At 44.5% G+C, this 22,961-nt stretch overlaps 1 pseudogene; it reads left to right on the forward strand.

Annotated features, from left to right (window-relative positions):
• The first annotated feature begins 6,496 nt into the window (after positions 1–6,496).
• On the forward strand, positions 6,497–7,813 carry LOC150050936 (tubulin beta chain pseudogene; annotated as a pseudogene).
• Positions 7,814–22,961: the final 15,148 nt, after the last annotated feature.

The raw sequence follows: 22,961 nt of genomic DNA on the forward strand, positions 1-22,961 counted from the left end.
GGCAGGTAAAAGTAATTTGAGTGCAAAGATTGACAATGATGTGTGGGGTGGGGGCCCCACATGGCCTAGCACATTGCAGGAAGGATCAGAGCAGCAGGATGTGCTGACTGCCTAGAGTGGAGGAGGAAGAGGAAGCTGATTGGCAAGGGCAGGGACCGGAATGCCAACACAGAATAAAAATCACTCTGCCCTCACTCCCTACCTCTTTCCATTCTGCTAGAGTGCCACACCACTTGGACATATGCAGCCAAAGTCAAGGGTCTAAAATGACTGCTAACAGGACCCACCGACATGGATTACTGTGGCTTACCTGCCCTCGATGACACCAAGGAAGGAAGCAGAAGAGAAGCTGTCAGAGAGTCAGCCATTGACGTGGTAAGGCACATGATCTTAGCCTGACTCACACCTGAGTCAGGTGCTGAGGGTAAAAGCAAGATCAGAGCCAGTACCCTGTGCCTCATACCTGCTATCCTAGCTACTCTGGAGGCTAAGATCTGAGGACTGTGGTTCAAAGCCAGCCCAGGCAGAAAAGGCCATGATATTCTTATCTCCAACCAACCACCAAAAACCCAGAAGTGGTGCTGTGGCTTACAGTGATAGATTGCTAGCTTTGAACAATAGAGTTCAGAAACAGTACACAGGCCCTCCGTTCAAGCCCCACAACCCACTTAAAAGAAAAAAAGGAAAAGCAAGATCAGAAGTGGGGAGCCTTGGAAGTGGTCTTGAACCAGGCATGCTAATGTATGGGGTCTAGCATGATACCAAAGCTAAGGCTAAACAGAAATAGATCGCTGGAGGATATAGATAGACAAAAGAAAAAGAAAAAACAACTCTAAAAACTCAAATTCTCCCATTGCTAAGGAAAAGGAAATGAATGTAAACCAAGAAGGAATGAGTGCCATCCATGTTGTAAATGTGATACTCAGGCCAACTACAAATGCCAGCCTCCTTCATGCCAAGTCTAGGAAGATAAATTTATCAGTCCGATGCGGTTTTTATTTAGAAGAAGAAGACAGAAAAATAAAAGAATTTTCCAAGCCTGGCATGTAGAAAAAAATGATTTGTCCACTTGACCCAATAAATAACAAAGCATAAAGTCTTCTAGTTTTATTGTTGGCATTATCATAAAGAACATGCTGTGCCTATTAGATGGTTAAAGGGGTTTCATCCTGTTGTCATGCCGAAGTGAGTTATAATCTTTCATAAACAAATAACATCAGTATTCTTTTAATTCCATAGTCATGAATGTTTGTAGAATTTTCTCCTTTCTCTCTCTTCTCCTTTCTTTCACTCTTTTCTTGAGAGTCTCCTCTCCTCTTTCTCTTTGTCTCCTGTCTCCTTTCGTGGTCTCTTCTCTTCTGTCTCAGCTCTCCTCTCCCACTGCCTCTCCATTCTCTCCACTCCTCCACTCCTCGTCTGTCTCTCTTCCTCACCACCTTACCAATCATGCTACAGTTCAATGGTACTGATTGTTATAACGCAGGCCCCAAGTCATTAGTTCAGTCCCAGGAAGTTCCAGATATCTAGAAATAAACTTATGCAAACTGATCTTTTTTTTGGGGGGGGGGGGTACCAGGTCTTGAACTCCAGGTCCCAAGTTTGCTAAGCAGGCACCCTAACACCTGGGAACCACATTTCCAGCACTTTTTGCTTCAGCACGTATTTTTTTCAGGGAAGATCTTGCATTGTTGCCTAGCTCAGCATCAGATAATGATCCTCTTCCTTTGTCTACTGAGTAGCTAGGATTATAGGTTCCCACCACCATAGCTGGTCTATCCAATGTAGACTATTGCATTCATATTATAATGCAAAGCAAATTTACCATGGGATACTGTCACACACTGAAGATAATTATGGAAAGACCTTGGGATTGTCCTGCATATGCAATATTTTATGAGACTTGCCGATGGAATCAATCCTTTTTGTAAAACTTATATTTAAAAACTACGACTCCTAAAAAAAATACTGCGACTCCTACTGTCTTTAAAAATAAAGATAAAAGGGACCAGGTAAAAAGGCTTATGCTTGTAATCCCAGCTATATGATAGGTGGAGATATGAAGATCATAATTCAAGCCCACGTAGGGCTTCAAAATGACCAGAAACAGGACCGGGAGTTTGGCCTAGCGGTAGAGTGCTTGCCTAGCATGCATTAAGACCCTGGTTCGATTCCTCAGTACCAAATACATAGAAAAACGCCGGAAGTGGTGCTGAGGCTCGAGTGGTACAGCTCTAGCCTTGAGAAAGTCTAAGGACAGTGCTCAAGCCCTGAGGTCAAGCCCAGGACTGGCAAAAAAATAAAATGACCAGAAACAAAGACAGATGGAACACAAGGCCTTCAACATCAGTCATTCTGCATTTACAGAGTTTGATCTCAGCATGTATTAATCTGCAGTGTGGTTTGCTTTTTAAAATTAATTTTAATTTTTGCTTATATGGTACCAAAGAATAGAACTTATGCATGCTAGGCAAGCACTCTACCACTACGCGACGTTCCAGACCCTGTTTGCTTTTTAATTCCCTTTTCCAATAGTACATACACACACACACACACACACACACACACACACACACACACACACACACACACACAACTATCCAAAGTCTAAGTGCCTCCAAACTGTACATCATTACTTTGGTTGTTACAATTGAAGCAAGGGTGGCTCAGCACACATCTGTACTTGCTCTGGAAATGTGAGCTGAGCTGGACTTGCCACTCCAGAGGCCTGAGCTCAGGAATAGGGGCCATTCTCTCCCCCATCTGCACTAACACTGTCTCCCTTAGCCTTATTGCTCAAGGCTGGTGCTCTACCACTTGAGCCACATTTCTTCTTCCTATATTAAGTACTTTCTATGTGTTTGCCTAGTGAACTTTCCCCATAGTCCATGAGCTATGGTATCTTTGTCTATGAGAAAACTGAAGGTACAATAAACAAATAAAACCACAGAGGTTAAGTAACTGGCCCAAGATAACACAGCTAATAGAAAATGGATCTAATAAACCAATGATTTCGTGTCCTGGCTCCTAACCACACATCCTTTGGTATAACAAACCCCTGTGCCAGATGAAGAACTATACCATCAATGGCTGTCTGTCGCAGTAACCTTCCAGCTGAACCCAGCCCACCTGCAGTCATGTATATTTTACAAGTTCTTCTGACATTCTCTTTCAGTTGTTATAAACCAGTTTTCTGTCAAACACACCAGAAGATACCCTAAGCTCACGTCTCAAAAGCCTGTCTATACACACTCACTTTTTCTTTATTTTTAAATGATAGTGTAACAAAATCTTAGGTTGTGGGTTTTTTTTTCCTTTTTCATTGAATGGGTAAGTACTAAGGTCAATTTGTAATAGAGAATTTTCCAGAATACACACACACACACACACACACACACACACACACACACAAGAATTGGCAATGGACTCTACGAAAAGGCTACTTGAGCCAGGAAACAACTTAGAGATGTTTAATTTTCCCTGACATGAATGCAGACCACCCAGGGGAATAAAGAAAACACCTGTCTCCAGTGGGCAGCCAGTCCTTGGGTCACGTGGACACTCACGTGTGGAGACTCAGAGAGGGACACCTGTGCAACCAGAGACTACACCAAAAGGTGAAAAATAAAAAAGTATCCCAGTGGCTCAGAGCCTGGAGACCAAAGTCAGGCCTCTGACCAAAGGAAACATGCCAGGCAGGCTAACTCCTGAGTCAATTTTCCAGTGATTAAAAGAAAAAATTAAACCCCTCACTGATTTCCACGAGGACCACTCTACATGATAGAGCTTGCAAAAGTAAAAAAAGAATGTCAGTCAAAGTGGCACCTGCCAGTAGTCCCAGCTACACAGGAAGTGGAGGTAGGAGAATCATTGAGGGTCTTGAGCTCCAAATCCTATCTGAAAAAAAGAAAATCAAGCTAAATGTAAGAGCACTAAGGGTGTGGCCCAAGAGGTAGAGCTAGCTTGAGGTTCTGAATTTAAATGCCTCCTATCACCCCTTCCCCATCCCCAACACACAAATAAAAGTGGAAAGGAAACATCTATGACATGAAAACATTGCATCTGGAAAGCTGGAAAGTGGTAGGTGGCAGTGAATGCCCAGGACTTGATATAACCCAGTCCATGTCTACAAAGCCGGGATCCATTCAAGTCACAGTCCCATGAAGCCTGTTTCCTGCAGCATCCTTTTCTGGGTCTCCATACCCTTTTGCTATTTGCTGAATTAAATGACTTACAAAAAAGTTTCCTTTGACTGCACACTGGGTTCCTGGGACCAGCTTCTTGAGGGTAGCTTAATAAACAAACCTCCCACCATGAATTTTCTTTACTTGTTATTTTAGCTGTCTTTAATCGCATTTGGAATTCTCTTTCTCTTCCCCTCCCTCCCCCCCCCCCTCCCTCTCTCTCTCTCTCTCTCTCTCTCTCTCTCTCTCTCTCTCTCTCTCTCTCTCTCTCTCTCTTTCTCTATCTCCATTCTCACTTGGAATGTACTAATTGGTTAATAGTCAGATGCAGATTGTAGCTCATCTGTTTGAACTCCTCTGATGTTTGTAGGAAGACACAGACACCCCTCCTAGACATGGTTCCCAAGAACTAAATCTCCCCTCTTTGACTCACAGCCCTGGAAATAGGGAGAAGGAGGTGCAGTGAGGTGCAAAGGGGGCCTGGCAGGCTCTGATGTGCTTGCTGCCCACTGTGCACACCCCCTCCCTACTCCCCCTGAAGCTCTAGGCGGAGCTTAAGTCATTCCTTAGCCATAATAGGCTCCCTTGTTAATGAAACCAGGCAGGCTTGATTTGTAAGGTCACCTGAAGCAGGTCAGCGATTTATGGGCCTCCATTCTGTTTTCTGAGGAGCAGGGGGGAGGAGATGCAGTCCAACTAAGTGCAGGGAGGAGTCAAGAGACAGAATGTGACTGGTTGCACGCACACACACACACACACACACACACACACACACACACACACGGAGTTTAAGAGAGAAAGCAAACTCTCAGGTCACACTTTATGATCCAGACATGATTTCATCATCTCTGAGGAGTGTAGAAATGAGATAGCTGGCCCTGAATGGAAGGCAGAATCTGAACTGAATAGCCCTATGTCCAGTAGCCAACCAAACAATCCAAACGGGCCACCGCTATTTGAAAGCACATCAGAATATGAGGTTATAGACATAAACCGAAGTAATGTTGGTAGGCTCCTTTAACTACCAGACAAGTGGAGGGATGTTCAAACCAGAACTTCAGCTCAGGGTCTCCAGCTCACAGTTTGCTTGGCCAGGGTTCTACCACATGAGCCATGCCTCCACCCTAGCTTTGTGCTGGTTACTTTAGAGATGGAGCCTCATGGACTTTTCTCCCTGGGATGGCTTCAAACTGGGATCCTCAAGATCTCAGCCTCCAGCGTAGCAAGGACTACAAATACAAAACCTCTAGCCCTTGCCCAGTGAAAGAATTTTAATGATGAAAAGTAGTTGATAGAGTTGTGTGGTTATCTGTGTTTGGGGAGTCTAAGGAGAGAGGGCCAGTTGGAGAACAGCTTGGACTACATAAGAAATAAGTACTTGCTCCTACTATGTGACAGGCACAAGGATGCAAACAGAGACAAGGTAAGGAAGCAAAGAGGGTAAGTGTAATTTATTCTGCTTAAGGATATGTAGGGAGATCTCTTATCATGACCTCTTGGCACCAAGGGGCCAGAGAAAGGGATTGGGCAGGGAGCAACGTGATCTGGCTTATGATTTAGAGATATCACTTTGAAAACAACATGGAAGGTGGATTGTAGAAGAGAAAGGCCAGGAGGAAGCTTCACTCCAGGAAACATACCTCTCCAGCAGGCAAGAGACAAAGTCACCTTGGGTGGTCACAGAACCCCAAGGACACTCTCAGTGAATGAATAACAAGCTTTATGTCTTGTCATCTAGAAATGAGGGTGGAGCTGTAACAATTGGTGAGAGTGATCAAGAAGCTTCCAGAAGGTTCTGAAGCATTCTGGATTTTGCCACTCACTATCCTCAAAATCATAGTCACTAGGACACAGCAAGATAGAGAGACAGCTCACAGACGGCAAATCAAGCCATCTGTGACCTTCTTCTAACCCAACAGCTTTATACCTGAATCATCAAATTACATTGTCCTTTCCTGGGAAGGATTGCAAGGGAGAATTATAGACAGAAAGGTTAAAAAAGTATTTCTGGCAGGCAGGAAACGAAAAGTTTGTGACTGATCTTTTCAACTGAGAGAGAGTCCCTCTTTTTTTTGGACATTTATTTAAACTTAAGTCTTTGTTTAAAATAGGCAAAAGTGCTTTTTAAATTCTCTTTCTTAGAATCTTCCTGCCGTGGCTTGCAGACCTCCCTGCTCCGGCCTCAGGGACACGTTCCATCCTTTCAGCCCAGGAACTGCACAGGAAGGAAAGAAACAAACAAAAAAAAACCCTTTAACATTCTCTTGCCCCACATATAGCTTAAGGCAAGCAAAAAGAAAAATTAATTTTTAACCATGAGGGAAATCGTGCACATCCATACCCGTCAGTGTGGCAACCAGGTCGGTGCTAAGTTCTGGGAGGTCATCAGCGATGAACACGGCATGGACCCCACCGGTACCTACCACGGGGACAGCGACCTGCAGTTGGATCGCATCTCTGTGTCCTAAATGAAGCCACAGGTGGCAAATATGTTTTTCGTGCTCTCTTGGTGGATCTAGAACGTGACACCATGGACTCTGTGTGCTCAGGACCCTTTGGCAAGATCTTCAGACCAGACAACTTTGTTTTTGGTCAGTCTGGGGCAGGCAACAACTGGGCCAAAGGCCATTACACAAAGGGGGCTGAGCTGGTTGACTCAGTCCTTGATGTGGTGCGGAAGGAGGCGGAGAGCTGTGACTGCCTGCAAGGATTCCAGCTGACCCACTCCCTGGGTGGTGCCACAGGCTCTGGAATGGGCACCCTTTTCATCAGCAAGATCTGTGAAGAGTATCCTGACCGCATCATGAACCCCTTCAGTGTAGTACCCTCACCCAAAGTGTCTGACACTGTGGTTGAGCCCTAGAATGCCACCCTCTCTGTCCATCAGTTGGTAGAGAATACTTCTGAGACCTACTGCATCGATAACGAGGCCCTTTACGACATCTGCTTCCACACCCTTAAGCTGACCACACTAACCTATGGGGACCTCAACCACCTGTCTCTGCCACCATGAGCGGTGTCACCACCTGCCTCCACTTCCCTGGCCAGCTCAATGTTGACCTCTGCAAGCTGGCAGTCAACATGGTGCCCTTCCCACGTCTCCACTTCTTCATGCCTGGCTTTGCCCCTCTCACTAGCCATGGAAGCCAGCAGTATTGGGCCCTCATTGTGCCTGAACTCACCCAGCAGGTCTTCGATGCCAAGAACATGATGGCTGCCTGTGACCCCCGCCATGGCCGGTACCTCACCGTGACCGCATGTCCATGAAGGAGGTAGATGAGCAGATGCTCAAAGTGCAGAACAAGAATAGCAGCTACTTCATGGAATGGATCCCCAACAATGTCAAGACAGCTGTCTGTGACATCCCACCTCATGCCCTCAAGATGGCAGTCACCTTCATTGGCAACAGCACAGCCAATTAGAAGCTCTTCCAGCGCATCTCTGAGCAGTTTACTGCCATATTCCACAGAAAGGCTTTCCTCCACTGGTACACAGGTGAGGGCATGGATGAGATGGAGTTCACCAAGGCAGAAAGCAACAAGAATGACCTCGTCTCTGAGTACCAGCAGTACCAGGATGCCACCGCAGAAGAGGAAGAGGATTTTGGTGAGGAGGCTGAACAGGAGACCTAAGGAAGAGACAACCCCCCATCACCTCAGGCTACTCAGTTCCCTCAGCCTTCTTCAGCTGCCCCTTTTCCTCCTCTTTCAGAATTTGTTTCTGCTTCCTCTGTCTTGTTTTTTGGGGGGTAGGGTGTAGAACAGTGCCTGGCACATAGTAGGCACTCAATAAATATTTGTTTGTTGAAAAAATAAATGAATTCTCTTTCTTGAAAGACCAGCAGGTTATATTAATAATGTAACATACATGGGTTCCATTTGAGATATCATGACATAACAAGCCATTTCTGATTGGTTGAGGATTCTCAGATGACTTATCCATCACATTCTTTGTGTATGGGATGGGGGGAAGAGAGAGAGATAGAGTGCACCAGTAGTGGGAGTGGAGGAGGGCTTTGATCTCTTGTTTGGCTTTTTCATTCAAGGCAATTGCTCTACCACTTGAGCCACAGCTTTACCACCCATTTTATGCTGGTTAATTGGTGATGAGTCTCTTAGAGCTGTCTGTACGTTTTCTTATCTTTGAACGAGAATTTTCGGCTCTCAGCTTCCTCAGTACCCAGGAATACAAACATGAGCTACCAGTGCCCACCTCCCTCACACCGTATTCCTAGCACATCCAGCTTCTGGCTGGTATCTGATGTGTGTTTAGGTTCCACAATATGGTACATACTTCATGAATACATATGGAATTGAAATAAATTGGGTATGAAAGTTGAGTTCCTTCCTTTGAGCCCTCAGCAATATATATTCCATATTTTCCTATCATAGTCCAGGTAAGACTTTCCTGGAGGTGAGAGGTAAAGTTTCTGAGCACAGTTTACACATTATCGCCACTGACTTGAAAAGCGAGACTGACTCCCTCTGAAATGGGCTTCTCACAATTCCCAGATCACCACCTCCTAAGTAGCTAGGATTACAAGTATGAGCCACCAGCACCCGGTAGAAGGAAACTTTTCTAAATTACTTTTTCTGCCCTGCTGACTGGAGATTGGAGGACAAAAAGAACTGAATCTTGCATGCTGCTTGCATGTGACTTTATCATTCTATATAAATAGTCATTCTTGCACTCAACATTATCATTTTGCACCCAGAATTACCATCTCATCTCCTCCCTTCTAGGTTAACTAATAGGGTATTAAAACACTTTTCTGAACCATTTGCTTTTAATTCCAGTTAGGAGGTTGGGTATAGGAAGATCCCAGTTTGAGGACAGTCCAGGCTGGAAAACACTCACAAGACTCCTTCTATCCCAATAGCATGGTGCATGCCAATTATCCTACCAACAATGAAAAGCTTAAAATATTAAGATCCTTGCCCAGACACACCAGGCAGGAAGGGAGAAATAATCAGTGCACTGGAGACACGATTCAAGTGGTAGAGTGCCTACCCAGCAAGTGTGAGCTCAAATCCCACACTGCTGAAAGAAATACGTGTTATTGATAATGTTGTTATTGATAGTCAATAGATAGATAGATAGATAGATAGATAGATAGATAGATAGATAGATAGATAGATAGATGATAGATGATAGATAGATAGATTTATTTGTCAGTGAACCTCTCTGTGCTCAAGGCTAGCACTCTACCACTTGAGTCACAATGCCACTTCCGGTTTTTGAGTGGTTCATTGGAGATAAGCATCTCTTGGGGACTTTTCAGCCTGGGCTGGCTTCCAACTGTGATCCTCAAATCTCAGCCTCCTGAGTAGCTAGGAGGACAGGCATGAGCCACTGGAACCCAGTGACAGTCAATATTTTTAAAAGTCAAACTAATACTATATTTTTCCAATATAACCTGGATCTCCAGGTTCTTTAGGCAATGGAGGCTACAGCAATAAGACTCTGGATTCTCTCCTTTGTAGCTATAGCCACCAGGGACTGGTCCTAGGCATCTTCTGTCCCGGTTGCTGCTCACCATTCATTGCCTCAGATAGTATCTTCCTCTCTCTCTGCTCATCTCATTGGAGTTTGCAAGCCTGCCTCTATGCTACTTGTTTGCCAGGGTCTCCCACCTACAATGCAGACCCCCCAAATACATTTCCCATGAATGAAGAAAAGAGGAATAAAGTTGTCTTCAAGCTATTTATCCATTAGATTTATAAGAGAGAGAAAAAAAGGAGAAAATTAATGAGAGCTGGTAGCAGGAAGACACACCAGAGGGCCAGAGACCCATGAAGACAGTGAGAACGATAAGGATTGTGCTAAGAAGAGGCTCCTCCATGTGGCTGCAGGAGGCCCAAGGTCAGCATCAGTGAGCAAGCCCTGTACTCTATTAGTGACCGAAAGGCTGATGCCACACTGTGCATAAGTAAGGAAGTCTGTACAGGATCAAAGCTCACAACCCTGAGCTGTGAGTTAGACCCACAGTTTTGAGTTCTTCTAAAGAACAAAAACCTTGGATGGGTCGGTTGAGCCATTTAAAAGTGGTCTATGCTCCCAGGAAAGAGGAATTTTCCTACGCGTTTAGGACAGGCAAGCCATTGAAGATCAGAGGTTCTAGGAACTGAACCAACTGAGATCAGATAGACATCAATCCTCTCTTTAAGAACCTCCTGCCAGGCACAGTGGCTCACATCTGTAAGCCTAGCTACTCAGGAGGCTGAGATCTGAAGATCAAGGTTCAAAGCCAGCCTGGGCACAAAAAGACCTGAGACTCTTATCTCCAATTAACTTCTAGAAATCAGGAAGTGGTGCTAAGCTCAAGGGTAGGGTGGTAGCCTTGAGCTGAAGAGCTCAGGGGCAGTGCCAGGCTGAGTTCAAGCCTTATGACCCACAAAAAAAAATACCCTGCCCCCTAATCCTACTCTGTAGCCTTATGAGATTCTGAACAAAGAACTCAAACTAGATATACCTACTCAAGAAACCATGACAACCAGGAGATCATGAATGTTGGTGAGGTTTTAAGCTGCTAAAGGGTTGGTACCATTACACACCCCTTTATTGCAGGCCATGCAACCAAATCTAGATAGTACAGCAAAATCATTCTGTGCAATTGGGAGAGACACTAAACCTGAGCTGTATGTGTGCAGCTGTGGCTGTGGAACATGGCACCATGTTCTAGCAAACCTTTTGATGCTTTTGGTCTGGTTTTTTAATCAGAAGTAATCATTAAACAGACACTACTGTAACCGATCACGCAATCTGTGCATCATTGTATGAATGACCCTCTTCTACGACTGGTGGCACCAGCAGCCTGAGTCATCCAGCATTGCTACAAAGATAAATAAGTAAAGCACGCACCAGCCTTTCAGGGTCCAAGAGAACACTGAGCTGTCAGAATGTCGCAACTCCTTCCTGTATGCTATCGTGTGTGGTGTGGTACACAGCCTAGATGCCTAAAAACAAGATCAAACTGAACAAAAGGAGCCACAAGAAGGAGGAGAGTATAGGAGGTCAAGATACAAAAGCATGTGCAGCAGAGGCAGAGGGACTTTACAGCAACCAGCCAGGAGGGCAGGCTGTGTGTGGCTGCCGCTCTGTGGCTCCCTCAGCAGAGCAGGCTGGGAGCTGTGCTTCTCTCCCAAGAAACAGCCTCTCCGAATGCCACCGAAATCCCTGAAGAAATGCCTGACTGCACAGGGTCAGGGATGAGATGCTATAAAAGCTTATTTATAATTATACATATCCCTGGAGTGTGGAAATACCAGAAGACAGATACCAGCAGCTGCAGGACAGAATGGAGAAACTGAGGGAGGCTGTGGCACATTCTCTCTCTCTCTCTCTCTCTCTCTCTCTCTCTCTCTCTCTCTCTCTCTCTCTCTCTCTCTCTCTCTCTCTCTCCCCCCCCTCCTTGCCCCCCACAGAAAGAAAACAATTTACTCTTTTCAGCTCTTCTAGGTCATGTAGACCCTTGTGTTCAAAGCTGGCTTCAGCTGATTTCATTACAACTTTCACTGAGAAGGTTGCAAACAGCCATATATCTCTTCACAGCTCCAATAAAAATCTGGTTTTCTTTCCTTTCCTCATCCCCTCACCTCTCATCTCTTGCTTTTTCCCATATCCTTTCCCTTCTTTTACCTCCCCTCCCTCTCTTCTCTTTCTTCCTTCCTTCCTTCTTCTATCCGTTCCCCCTCTCTCTTTTCTTTCCTTCCTTCCTTTCCTCCTGTCTATCTATCCATCTATATTCTTTACTTTCTTTCTCTCTTCTGAACACTGCCAGATTCATTTTTTTTTCTGCACAGATACTTCTGTAATGAATATCTCTACTCTTCTATGGAACACTCCCACTGCACACATTGCAGAGCATGAAAGGGCTCTTTCCAGGGGAAACCCCATTTCTAAGCTTCTTTTCACTGAAAAACAGGAATCTGGGGCATTGCCGGGAAGGAGGTGTGTCTGTGGGACATACAGAGTCACACCCTCTTCTGCCATGACCTCTCTTTTAATTCAGTTATCCGTGATGATGTCACACCACACAATCAGGAGGTGGCAAAGAGAATCAAGGCCCCAAGCAGGCTGTCTCCACAACAGTTTGTCCTTACCATAGGTTAACCTGAAAGAGCAATGCAGAAGGTGGGGTGGGGGAGTGTTAGAATGACAAGATGTTTGATAAGAACAGGAGCTGGAATTGCTGGAAGATGAGGCCAGCAGCCCAAGAAAATGAGTGACCACTTGTAGCTGGAACAGGAGATAAGGAGCCTCTCCTAGGGTCTCCAGAAAGATGCAAAGCCCAACCAACTTAGCCATTATGACTCAGTGAGACTCATTTCTGACTTCCGGCATTCAGAACTGTAACATACGGCACTATTTTGGAGATGATGGGTCAAAAAAGGAGTCCATTAACTATCTACCATGGTGGGGGGTGATGTTTCACAGTGTCCCTAGTGCTTCTGCATATAGAGGCAGCATGGAATACTCTTCCTTGGAGAAGCTTGGATGTGAGAGCTCCACCTCCCTCTCCCATTTGGAAAATCAAATTGCTTTACTCAATATCTTATTTACCCCCAATGAGCCAGTTTAGACCTAGACAGCAAGCGGATGGAAGAGATCCTAATGTATCTTTGGAAACAGAGGATCAGGTAGAAATCCCAGTTTCAGACATAGAATTTTCCCCACTGGTCATCCTATGTCTTCATTTGTCATGGAATTTGTCGGGAGCAAGAGTGGAATCAAACTGTACTTTGATTTGCATCAGATAATTGCTTGATTGTCTTATTGTTTTTTGGCCTTCTCCTGTTCAATTGATCTGAGATTTACCATATGAATGTAATCCCCAACAGTTCCCTGATTAACCATCTGGATGTAACACCTGGCGGTGCCCTGGTCTCAAGAAGGGATATAAACTTTGAGTTGAGAATAAATGGGGTGCTGCAGTTTTTGCCTGGGCTGCAGACCTCCCGGACCCGATGTGTTTGTCTCTCTTCTAATTTTTCCAGTCCCTGCCCCCTATTTCAGGAACCCCAATTTGCTGCCGGTAGGCCCCGGCATCTGGCGCCCGAACAAGGACCCTGAAAATCTGGGACGACAGTGGAGGACCCCGCTGTGGTAACACATCGTAGGACTATTAAGAGAGGATCTTAAGAGAGTGTATAGTCAGGAGTAAAAATTATGGGTCAAGTTAATAGCCATAGGTCATTTGTACCGATCTTAACAGACCTACTTGAAGCCCACGGAACGTGGGTGGAAAAAGGGGTGCTTCAGAGCTTCCTACAGTTTGTCGAGGAAGCATGCCCGAGGTTTTTAGAGGAGAAATTCCAAAAAACCTGGCAGCAGATAGGAAAAAGAATTCAAGAATATTATAATGTATATGGCCCCGAAAAGACCCCAGTAGAGGCTATTGATGTATGGAATCTAGTAAATGAATGCATAGATCCTCAACATGAGAATGCTGAACTTAATCTTGAATTAAGGGAAATTTATGAGTTAAAGGACCCTTCTGAAAAACCTGAGGCTGAGCCATATGCAGCAGCCCAAGAGAGTCTAAGTGAGATCTTGAAAAGGGAACAACAACCAGTAGATATTGAGTATCAGAATTCAGGTTTGAATATCAAGGAGGAAAGTTATGATGAGTCAATGGAGGGCCGGGTGGCTACGATAGAGAAGAAGTTAGAAGAAATGCTACATTTTCTATCGAAAATGGGGATGGAGCAGAGAGCCCCCCCAGAAGTAGGAAAGAAAGATGACCCTCAGGCCACTATGATGTCTGATTCTAAACCTTACCCCTCACACCCACCGCCACCGGCTGCAGCCTTACGGCCTCAACCCCTTTTTCAACCTTTAGGCAAGCCTAAAGGCCCTAGCAACAAGTCCCTTTTAACAGGCACCACAACCAGGCACAGTGCATCGCAATTAAACCTGACTCAGGCTGCTAGAGAGAGGGAAGATATTTCAGGGCCTCGATGCTTCCCTAGTTTAGTTGATCATGATGAACAAGTATACCATCAACCTGTTCCTGTTAAACTATTACAGGATTTAAAAAGTGCCTGCTCCCAATATGGGCCAACTGCCCCTTTTACTCAAGTAATATTGGAGGCCGCGTGTGCTGGTATTGCATGCCCAAATGACTGGAAGCGGCTTGCCAGAGCATGCCTTAGTGCAGGAGAGTACTTATTATGGGAGACAGAGTTCACTGCACAGTGTCGGGCTAAAATTGAAACAAATGGGTCTAAGAACCTGCCTTACACTGTTGATCAGTTGTTAGGAGAGGGAACCTATAAAAACACCGAAGATCAATTGGGTTATGCAAAGGAGGCCTATTTACAAATAAATGCTGCAGCGAGAGAGGCTTGGAAAAGGTTACGCAATTCCAATCGTACAAAAAATCTAGTAGAAGTTAAACAGGGACCGAATGAACCTTATCTAGAATTTTTGTCTCGATTAATGGAAACTGCAGACCGCCTAGTACAAGATGAGAATGCAAGGAAGATTATAGTTAGACACATAGCCTATGAAAATGCCAACGCCGCCTGTCAGGCGGCTATCAGACCCCATAGGAATAAGGGAGGAATCACGGACTTTATTTCACTGTGTGCTGATATTGGACCCTCCCATGTACAAGGCCTTACTTTAGCCGCCGCTCCTCAAGGAAAGACTGTTACTGAATTTCTAAAATATAGAGGTCAGCGGCATTCTCAGGATGCTAGACCCCCAGGGCGTTGCTTTTCTTGTGGACAAATAGGACATTGGATGACGCAATGCCCACGCCAGGCCAGGTTAAAGAGAGAAAAATCACCTGGCACATGTCCACGCTGTGGTAAAGGGAAGCACTGGGCTAAAGATTGCAAGTCAGCAACAAATCGCAATGGCCGCCCATTTTCGGGAAACTGGAGAAGGGGCCAGCCCCTGGCCCCGCAAAACCATGGGGCAGTCCCTCCCTCTTCTCGGCCACAAGTGCATCTTCTAACAACCCCCCAAGATCAGTCTCCAGCCTCCTCCGTGCCACCCCAGGCAGTGCAGGATTGGACCTCTGTTCCTCCACCTGCTCAGTATTGACCCCAGAGATGGGGACACAAGCTCTCCCCACGGGAGTCTTCGGCCCCCTTCCCCCGGGAGTGGCTGGATTGCTGTTAGGGCGAAGTAGCTCAGCCCTTTAAGGGATACAGATTACACCTGGCAAAATTGACCAGGATTTTACTGGAGAAATCAAAGTTATGGCCTCTGCCCCGAAGCACGTGGTATCGATCCCAGCCAGTCAAAAATTAGCACAACTAATACTTGTGCCTTTATCTCCCGGGGAGACTGCTAATTCCCCATGTGGACAGAGAGGATTTAGATCTTCTGATATCTATTGGGTACAAAGCATAAAACAAGAGAGGCCTGAGATGACTATATTTATACAAGAAAAGCCCTTTAAAGGAATATTAGACACAGGAGCGGATGTGTCTGTGATATCTAAAAAACATTGCCCAGCCCAATGGCCCCTGACAACCTCTATGACTTCCCTACAGGGGGTTGGGCAAGCAACTGACCCACAGCAGAGCAGTGCGATCCTTGTTTGGAGAGATGAGGAGGGGCACTCTGGTCATTTTCAGCCATTTGTCCTGGATCATCTGCCAATTAATTTATGGGGTCGTGATATCATGGAAAAAATGGGAGTGTATATGTTTAGCCCTAGTGCTGCGGTCACTAAGCAGTTACTTGATCAAGGCCTCCTCCCCTTTAGGGGACTAGGCCGAGCAGCACAGGGGGAGCTAGAGCCACTCCAACCCCAGTCTCACCCTACGAGACAAGGATTAGGGTATCCCTTAACGGGAGCTGTCGTTTGCCCTCCCCCTCATGCTGATCCCATAAATTGGCTCTCAGAAGAACCGGTATGGGTCGAACAGTGGCCTCTTTCACTAGAAAAGATCATTGCAGTACAGCAGCTGGTACAGGAACAGCTGGACTTGGGACATGTGGCCCCTTCTAACTCTCCATGGAATTCTCCAATTTTTGTTATAAAGAAAAAGTCAGGTAAATGGAGGTTGTTACAGGATTTGAGAAAAGTGAACGCGTCAATGGAACTGATGGGGGCCCTACAGCCTGGCTTGCCTTCACCCATAGCAATCCCAAAGGATACTTACAAGATTATTATAGATTTGAAGGATTGTTTCTATACTATACCCCTGGCGCCTCAAGACTGTAAGCGCTTTGCCTTCAGCGTCCCCTCTGTTAATTTTAAAGAACCCATGAAGCGATATCACTGGCTTGTGCTTCCACAGGGCATGGCAAATAGCCCAACTTTAAGTCAAAGTTTTGTAGCTAGAGCCATTTCTTCCACTCATGAAAAATTTTCTTTGTTTATATTGTTCATTATATGGATGACATCTTGTTGGCTTGTTCTGACCCTATCGTCGTACGACAAGCCTTTGGACAACTAAAGCAAGATCTGAGCCTCTTTGGCCTTATAATAGCAGCTGAAAAGGTTCAGGAACACCCCCTTTTTACATATCTAGGCCATATATTAGGCCCACACTATTTTAAAAGCCAAAAAATACAATTAAAAACTTCACACTTAAGAACTCTTCATGATTTTCAGCAATTCTTAGGAGATATAAATTGGCTTCGGCCTTATCTAAAGCTCTCCACAGGAGAGTTAAAACCCCTCTTTGATCTCTTAAAAGGAGATACCAACCCTACATCCTTACGCGAATTAAATCCTGATGCCAGGAGGGCCATCCAAATTGTAGAAAAGGCAATTTCCCAGCAACAAGTGAACTATTGTGACTATTCTAAACCATGGGGAGTTTACATTTTAGCTACTTCTCACTCCACAACTGCTGTATTGTGGCAGGATGGCCCACTTTTATGGCTTTATCTACCATCAACACCAGGCAAAGTGCTGACCCCCTACTACGAATTGGTAGCTAATCTGATACATATGTGCCGAGTGGATTCCCATAAATATTTAGGTCAGGAACCTCATTTTATCTGTGTCCCATATAATTTACAACAACAAGATTGGCTATTCGCCCATTGCGATCCTTGGGCCATTGCTTGGGCCAATTATACGGGAAAAATTTTGCATCACTACCCATCTAACAAAATTCTCCAATTTGCTGCGTTTCATACGTTTCTATTTCCTTCCATAGTACAGGCCTCGCCTTTATCTTCTGCCGCTTTGGTATTTACAGATGGATCCTCAAATGGAACGGCTGCTTTGACCATTAATGGGAAAACTCAATCTTGGGTTACAGGTTTTTCCTCCACCCAAGAGGTGGAATTGAAGGCTGTTTTACAAGCACTCGTCCTGTTACAAGACGAGCCCTTTAACTTATACTCAGACAGTCAATATGTAATTCGTGCTCTTCAAGTCATAGAAACTGTTCCCTTTATTGGAACTACTAACTCCAATATCCAGACCCAATTTCACCAAGTACAAACTTTGCTTTGTTCTCGCAACCACCCCTGTTTTTTTGGCTTTGTTCGAGCTCACACTAATCTTCCTGGCCCTTTAAGTGAGGGCAATGCGGTTACTGACTCTGCCACCAGAGTTTACTTAACTCAGGTTGAACTTGCTAAGCAGTCACATGCCATCCACCATCAAAACAGTCGAGCCTTGCGCCGACAGTTTAAATTATCTAGAGAAGCAGCATGACAAATAGTTAAAACTTGCTCCAACTGTGTCCCTTTTTCACCAGCCCCCCATTTAGGTATAAATCCACGAGGACTGCTTTCTAATCACATTTGGCAGATGGATGTCACGCATGTTCCATCATTTGGCCGATTAAAATATGTTCATGTTACTGTAGATACTTATTCTAATTTTATCTTGGCCACCCCCCTTGCTGGGGAAGCCACTAAACATTGTATTTCTCACTGCATTCGATGCTTTGCTGTGATGGGGATTCCCTCGCAAATAAAAACAGATAATGGCCCTGGCTATGCAGGCCGAGCATTTCAATCCTTCTGCCATTCCTATAATATCACTCATATTACAGGCATTCCTTACAATCCTCAAGGTCAAGGCATCGTGGAGAGAGCTAATGGATTATTAAAACATCAAATTGCTAAAATACAGAAAGGAGAGTCGTATCCCGCTACCCCTGTGAATATACTTAATCATGCTTTATTTGTTTTAAAATTTTTTGAATTTGGATTCAAATAATTTATCTGCTGCTCAGCGATTCTGGGAAAAAAGAGAGCAGCGTGCTTTTGCCTTAGTAAAGTGGAAGGATCCCCTAACTGGTGCTTGGCATGGACCCGATCCTGTTCTAACCTGGGGTCGAGGGCATGTATGTGTTTTTTCACAAGGAGAAAATGACACCCGCTGGCTGCCTGAACGCTGCGTTCGGATCGTGGAGAATGACAGTGGCCATCCAAGCAGCGACTCACTGGGCCTACACCCCCAACCCTCCAGTGGTGCATCCTGCGACGTGGGAAGGACCTGAGTTATTTGTGCATGTCAATTGGGACTGCTACTGATCCACTTGTTCCACACATTCATATGAGCTGTGTTTCTCCTCCTTTTACTATTATGTAGGGACCTTTTAACATATTCACTGACTCTACACAATTTAATATGTGACATTATTTTGTCTTTACCATCCCTCTTCTTAATAACCTTTTTTGTAAAAGATGCCCAGGTGAAAAGCAAAGGCCTCCAGAGGTAAGTAGAAGTTGGCCGACCCCCTGTATGTCTGTGTTTTATTTTATTTTATTTTATTTTTGTTGTTTGTTTGAAAAGGTGCACTGTGGGCCTAAAACAGAGGCCTGGGTGGTCAAGGGACGCCTTGACCCCCCCTCCCCTTCTGAGTTTCTTGTCGATAACAAGGCATACCTGAGAGTCCCACCAGCAAGACATGTCTAAATCTAAAAATAACTGTTTGGTGAAAACATTCATTTGAGCTCATGTTTTTTATGTTAAGTGTATCTGATTGAGTCCAAATTTCTTGTTATATGTCAATGTCTGATTCTGTTTAAAAGTCTCTGCTTCTCTGTCTTGTTCGTGTTACATAGTTTTCCTTGGGTATTTTGTTTTGTTTTGTCCAGTTTTGTCTTTAAAATTGGTACCAGTTCTAAATATGGATCCTTATGGTTTTTCTGCGTGTACACAAGCACATCCTTGTTATCTTTTTGAATATTTCTGGGAAGTAAAAAGTTTTTCGCTCCACTTGGGCCTGGTATGGCCCCTCCCAATTGGCTGCAGCTGAGGTGAGCAGAGGCCAGACAAAGCAGCTGCAGTCTTCGTCTAGTTTCCTTTTTCCTACAACCTGCTGAAGTGACAGTCTAGAGACAGTTGGTGGCAGGACACAAACTTCAGTCTTTAATTTTAGCTAGTCGCTTTGTTAAAAAGGGCTTTGTTTTAAAACTTGGTTGTCACCCACAAGAATAAGATTAGCAAAAAACCTTCATGATACTAAAATTTTCCGGAAAATGAAAGGCCGATATTAATTTTGCGCGCTTTAAGATCTTTGAGTATGAATGTGTGTGCGAATGGGTGTGAGTGAACATGTTCAAGGTTAAATTGTCAGCATGCTGTATAAAACAATGGTTGAGCTCATTTGAAACACAAAGGGAATTGGGTAAATCTAAGTCTGAACTTCAAAAAATTAGTAGGTTTGAATGTTTCCTATATCTCAAAGGTTTATTGCATTGTCTTAAAGAAAAGCTGGTAAATATTTTTCTAGATCCTGAAATCTGCATTTTATTGCAAGGCATACAGCTGTTTACATTGTAAACATTGTATCCTGTTCAGCACAGAGGTGTTAGGGAATTTGGGATTTATTACTTTAAGTTAAAGTTTGGAAACATGTATTAGAGATCTCAATGTAAAATTGTTCATTAATGTCAGAAACTTTGCCTGTCTGTCTTTTCTTGCAAACTGACACTAGAAATCTGATGGTAAAATGTGGATAATGTGATTAGTATTTTAAAGGAATGTTTAAAGGTTTATCTCCATGCAATTGGGTGTATTTTAAAAAAGGGAAGGAAACTAAGTCCAGACTTAGGCTTTTGGTGCACTGATGTCTATAGTTCTTGCATTAGGGAAAAACTGTTATTTGAGTTTAAACTGTTGTTGGAGTTTTAGACAGTAATTAAACTGCAAAAGAGCCCCTTTTTTCTAAAAGGCAAGAGGAGTGCCTTGGGCCCTAGGGGGCCTGAGGGCAGAAGGAGTTCTTTGTGCCCTTAAAGGTTTTTCAATTGCAAATAAAGGCTAAGGTGTTAATTGTTTAAGCCAGTATCAGTAAAAGTTATTAAGAACATTGGAAATGGGTTTCTAAACAATATTTGAAAGTGAAGTTGTCTTAAATGTTTAAAGAAAGAGAAAAAAGGAAAATTAGGACTACCAAAATGATTGCTTAATTGCTATTTAGCCTGCTCTTATAAAGTCTCCTTATAGCAATTTCCAGCTGGCCCATGGAGAAGGACAGCAATCCTTATTCAGATGTAACTTTGGCTCTTACCAAGTTCCAGGTAAGATCATGCTTAGAGACTATTTCTGAGTTGACCACCTTGTTGCTTCTAATTGGAGTAACTTGGCCTTTTGTAGGACTCATTGATCTGAAAGCTGCAGTTTCCAGCCAGCCCGGGCAAAGCAAGGTCCCTGTGAGACTGTGGTGTCTAATCTGCCAGCAGAATGCTGAGGCAGAGTTGCTTTGGAGCTCAAAGTGGCAGAGTGCTGCCTTGAGCTGGAGAGCTGAGGGACAGTACCCAGACCCCGAGTTCAAGTCCAGCAACCAAGCAAGTGAAATGCCCATGGGATGTTTATCCCTGTGTGGAGAGACACTACTGGGACAATGAAGTATCCAGATGCAGAAAGCCTCTGCGTGGATGGCAGAGATGGTGTCAGATCCTAGAGTCACTCGTGCTTGGCCATTCAATATTAATCAGAGCCGGGAGGTCATAGAATAGTTTGTAAGCATGCCTTACTAGTGCCCGTGCCTTTCATAACTGGGCAGGAACTTGTCAATCTTCTGTGATAGTGGGTAGTTTAAAGTCCTAATTGAGCGAAATTTTTATTTATTTATTTATTTATTTTTGACACCAGCCACAAATTCAGGAAAAGTTTGTGGATCTGAGGCTTGTGTCTTTATTAATCTGTTTAGATCTGACAACCGAAGCATTGTTAAAGTTGCAGAAATTTAGTTCCCCAGACAATCAAGAAAAAGCCTTTGCAAATGGGTGCTATGTAAGCTACACTATTGTAGCCAAAGATGGTTTGTGCAGTTGTTAAATGTTAAATATGATCTCCAGTTTGGAGCAAATTATTATTCCTGATATCTAATCCTTGCAATCCCTGATAAAACAGGCTAGGCTTCTTAAGGTCCCTGGTCAAGCACAGAGACAACGCCCTTGAGTCAGCTTGAAGAAGTCACAGAAGCTGAATCTCCGCCCATCAATCCCCTTTAGATGAAGGGACCAGTCATTTTTGGAAACTGACAGGATAATTAGAGATATTAGAGATAGTGGAAAGAATAGAAATTACACTTGTGTTTCTTTTAAAATAAAAATGGGGGATATGTCGGCAGCAAGAGTGGAATCAAACTGTACTTTGATTTGCATCAGATAATTGCTTGATTGTCTTATTGTTTTTTGGCCTTCTCCTGTTCAATTGATCTGAGATTTACCATATGAATGTAACCCCCAACAGTTCCCTGATTAACCATCTGGATGTAACACCTGGCGGTGCCCTGGTCTCAAGAAGGGATATAAACTTTGAGTTGAGAATAAATGGGGCGCTGCAGTTTTTGCCTGGGCTGCAGACCTCCCGGACTCGATGTGTTTGTCTCTCTTCTAATTTTTCCAGTCCCTGTCCCCTATTTCAGGAACCCCAATTTGCTGCCGGTAGGCCCCGGCAGGAATTAATCATCTAAGGTTGGAGTTCAGGAACATAGAAGGTTGTAAAACTTTATTAAACCCAAATTATGCCTGTGTGCAGTTTGATTTTCTGTATAACTAACCTGTAAGCTTACATATGTGTGTGCATCCAAGCTCTGGTACTGAAGCTTGAACTCAAATCTTAGACACTGTCACTGAGCTTTATTCACTCAAAGCTGGTGTGCTACCATTTCAGCAACTAATTTGGCTTTTTAGTGGTTTGATTGGAAATAAGAATCTCACTGACTTTCCTGCCCTGACTGGCTTTGGACAGTGGTACTCAGATTTCATCTTCTTAAGTAGCTAGGATTACATGCCTGAGCCAGGAGCCCTGGCTCTGTAAGACTCCTGAGACCAGCATCTGTTTTAATTATTGGTGGGTGAATGACACCTGGAGTTTTGTAGATGCCCATACAGCAGACATCCCTCTAAAGACGAGGGTGGGGGTGGGGGGAGGAGGGAGAATTCCTTTGCAGAAAAAACCTCTGTCTTTCCGTAGCTAAACCCAGCTGGAGCCCTGACATGCCCTTGAACTTGCGTCTCTGTTTCCAGAGGTTATTCCCCCTTGAGCTTCACCCTGGGCAGACCCCAGGACGAGCAAACTTCAACTCTTTATCCTCCCCTGTCTGGAGAAGGACGAATGAACATAGTTAAGAAACTTCCTCACCCCCAAACCCCGGAACAAAAGCACATTGCAGAGAAAGGGTAGGCTCTTATTTCCTTTTTTTTTTTTTAAAGGATCTAAATTCCTATCGGAGCCCCCTCAACCCCAGCGGACAGAGAAAGCGAGGCGCTGGCAGGGGTCAGTCCCAGCTTCTGCCCCCAGCGCCTGGGGTCCCTGGGACTCTGGGCTCTCCCTTTCCCAGCCTGAGCGGCTTGCAGGAGTGAGATCCGGGGCCCGCGTTCCTCCTGGAGAGCCAT

This window comes from Megascapheus bottae, chromosome 17, assembly GCF_031878675.1.
Source record: "Megascapheus bottae isolate mThoBot1 chromosome 17, mThoBot2.hap1, whole genome shotgun sequence".
NCBI classification, from domain to species: Eukaryota; Metazoa; Chordata; class Mammalia; order Rodentia; family Geomyidae; genus Megascapheus; species Megascapheus bottae.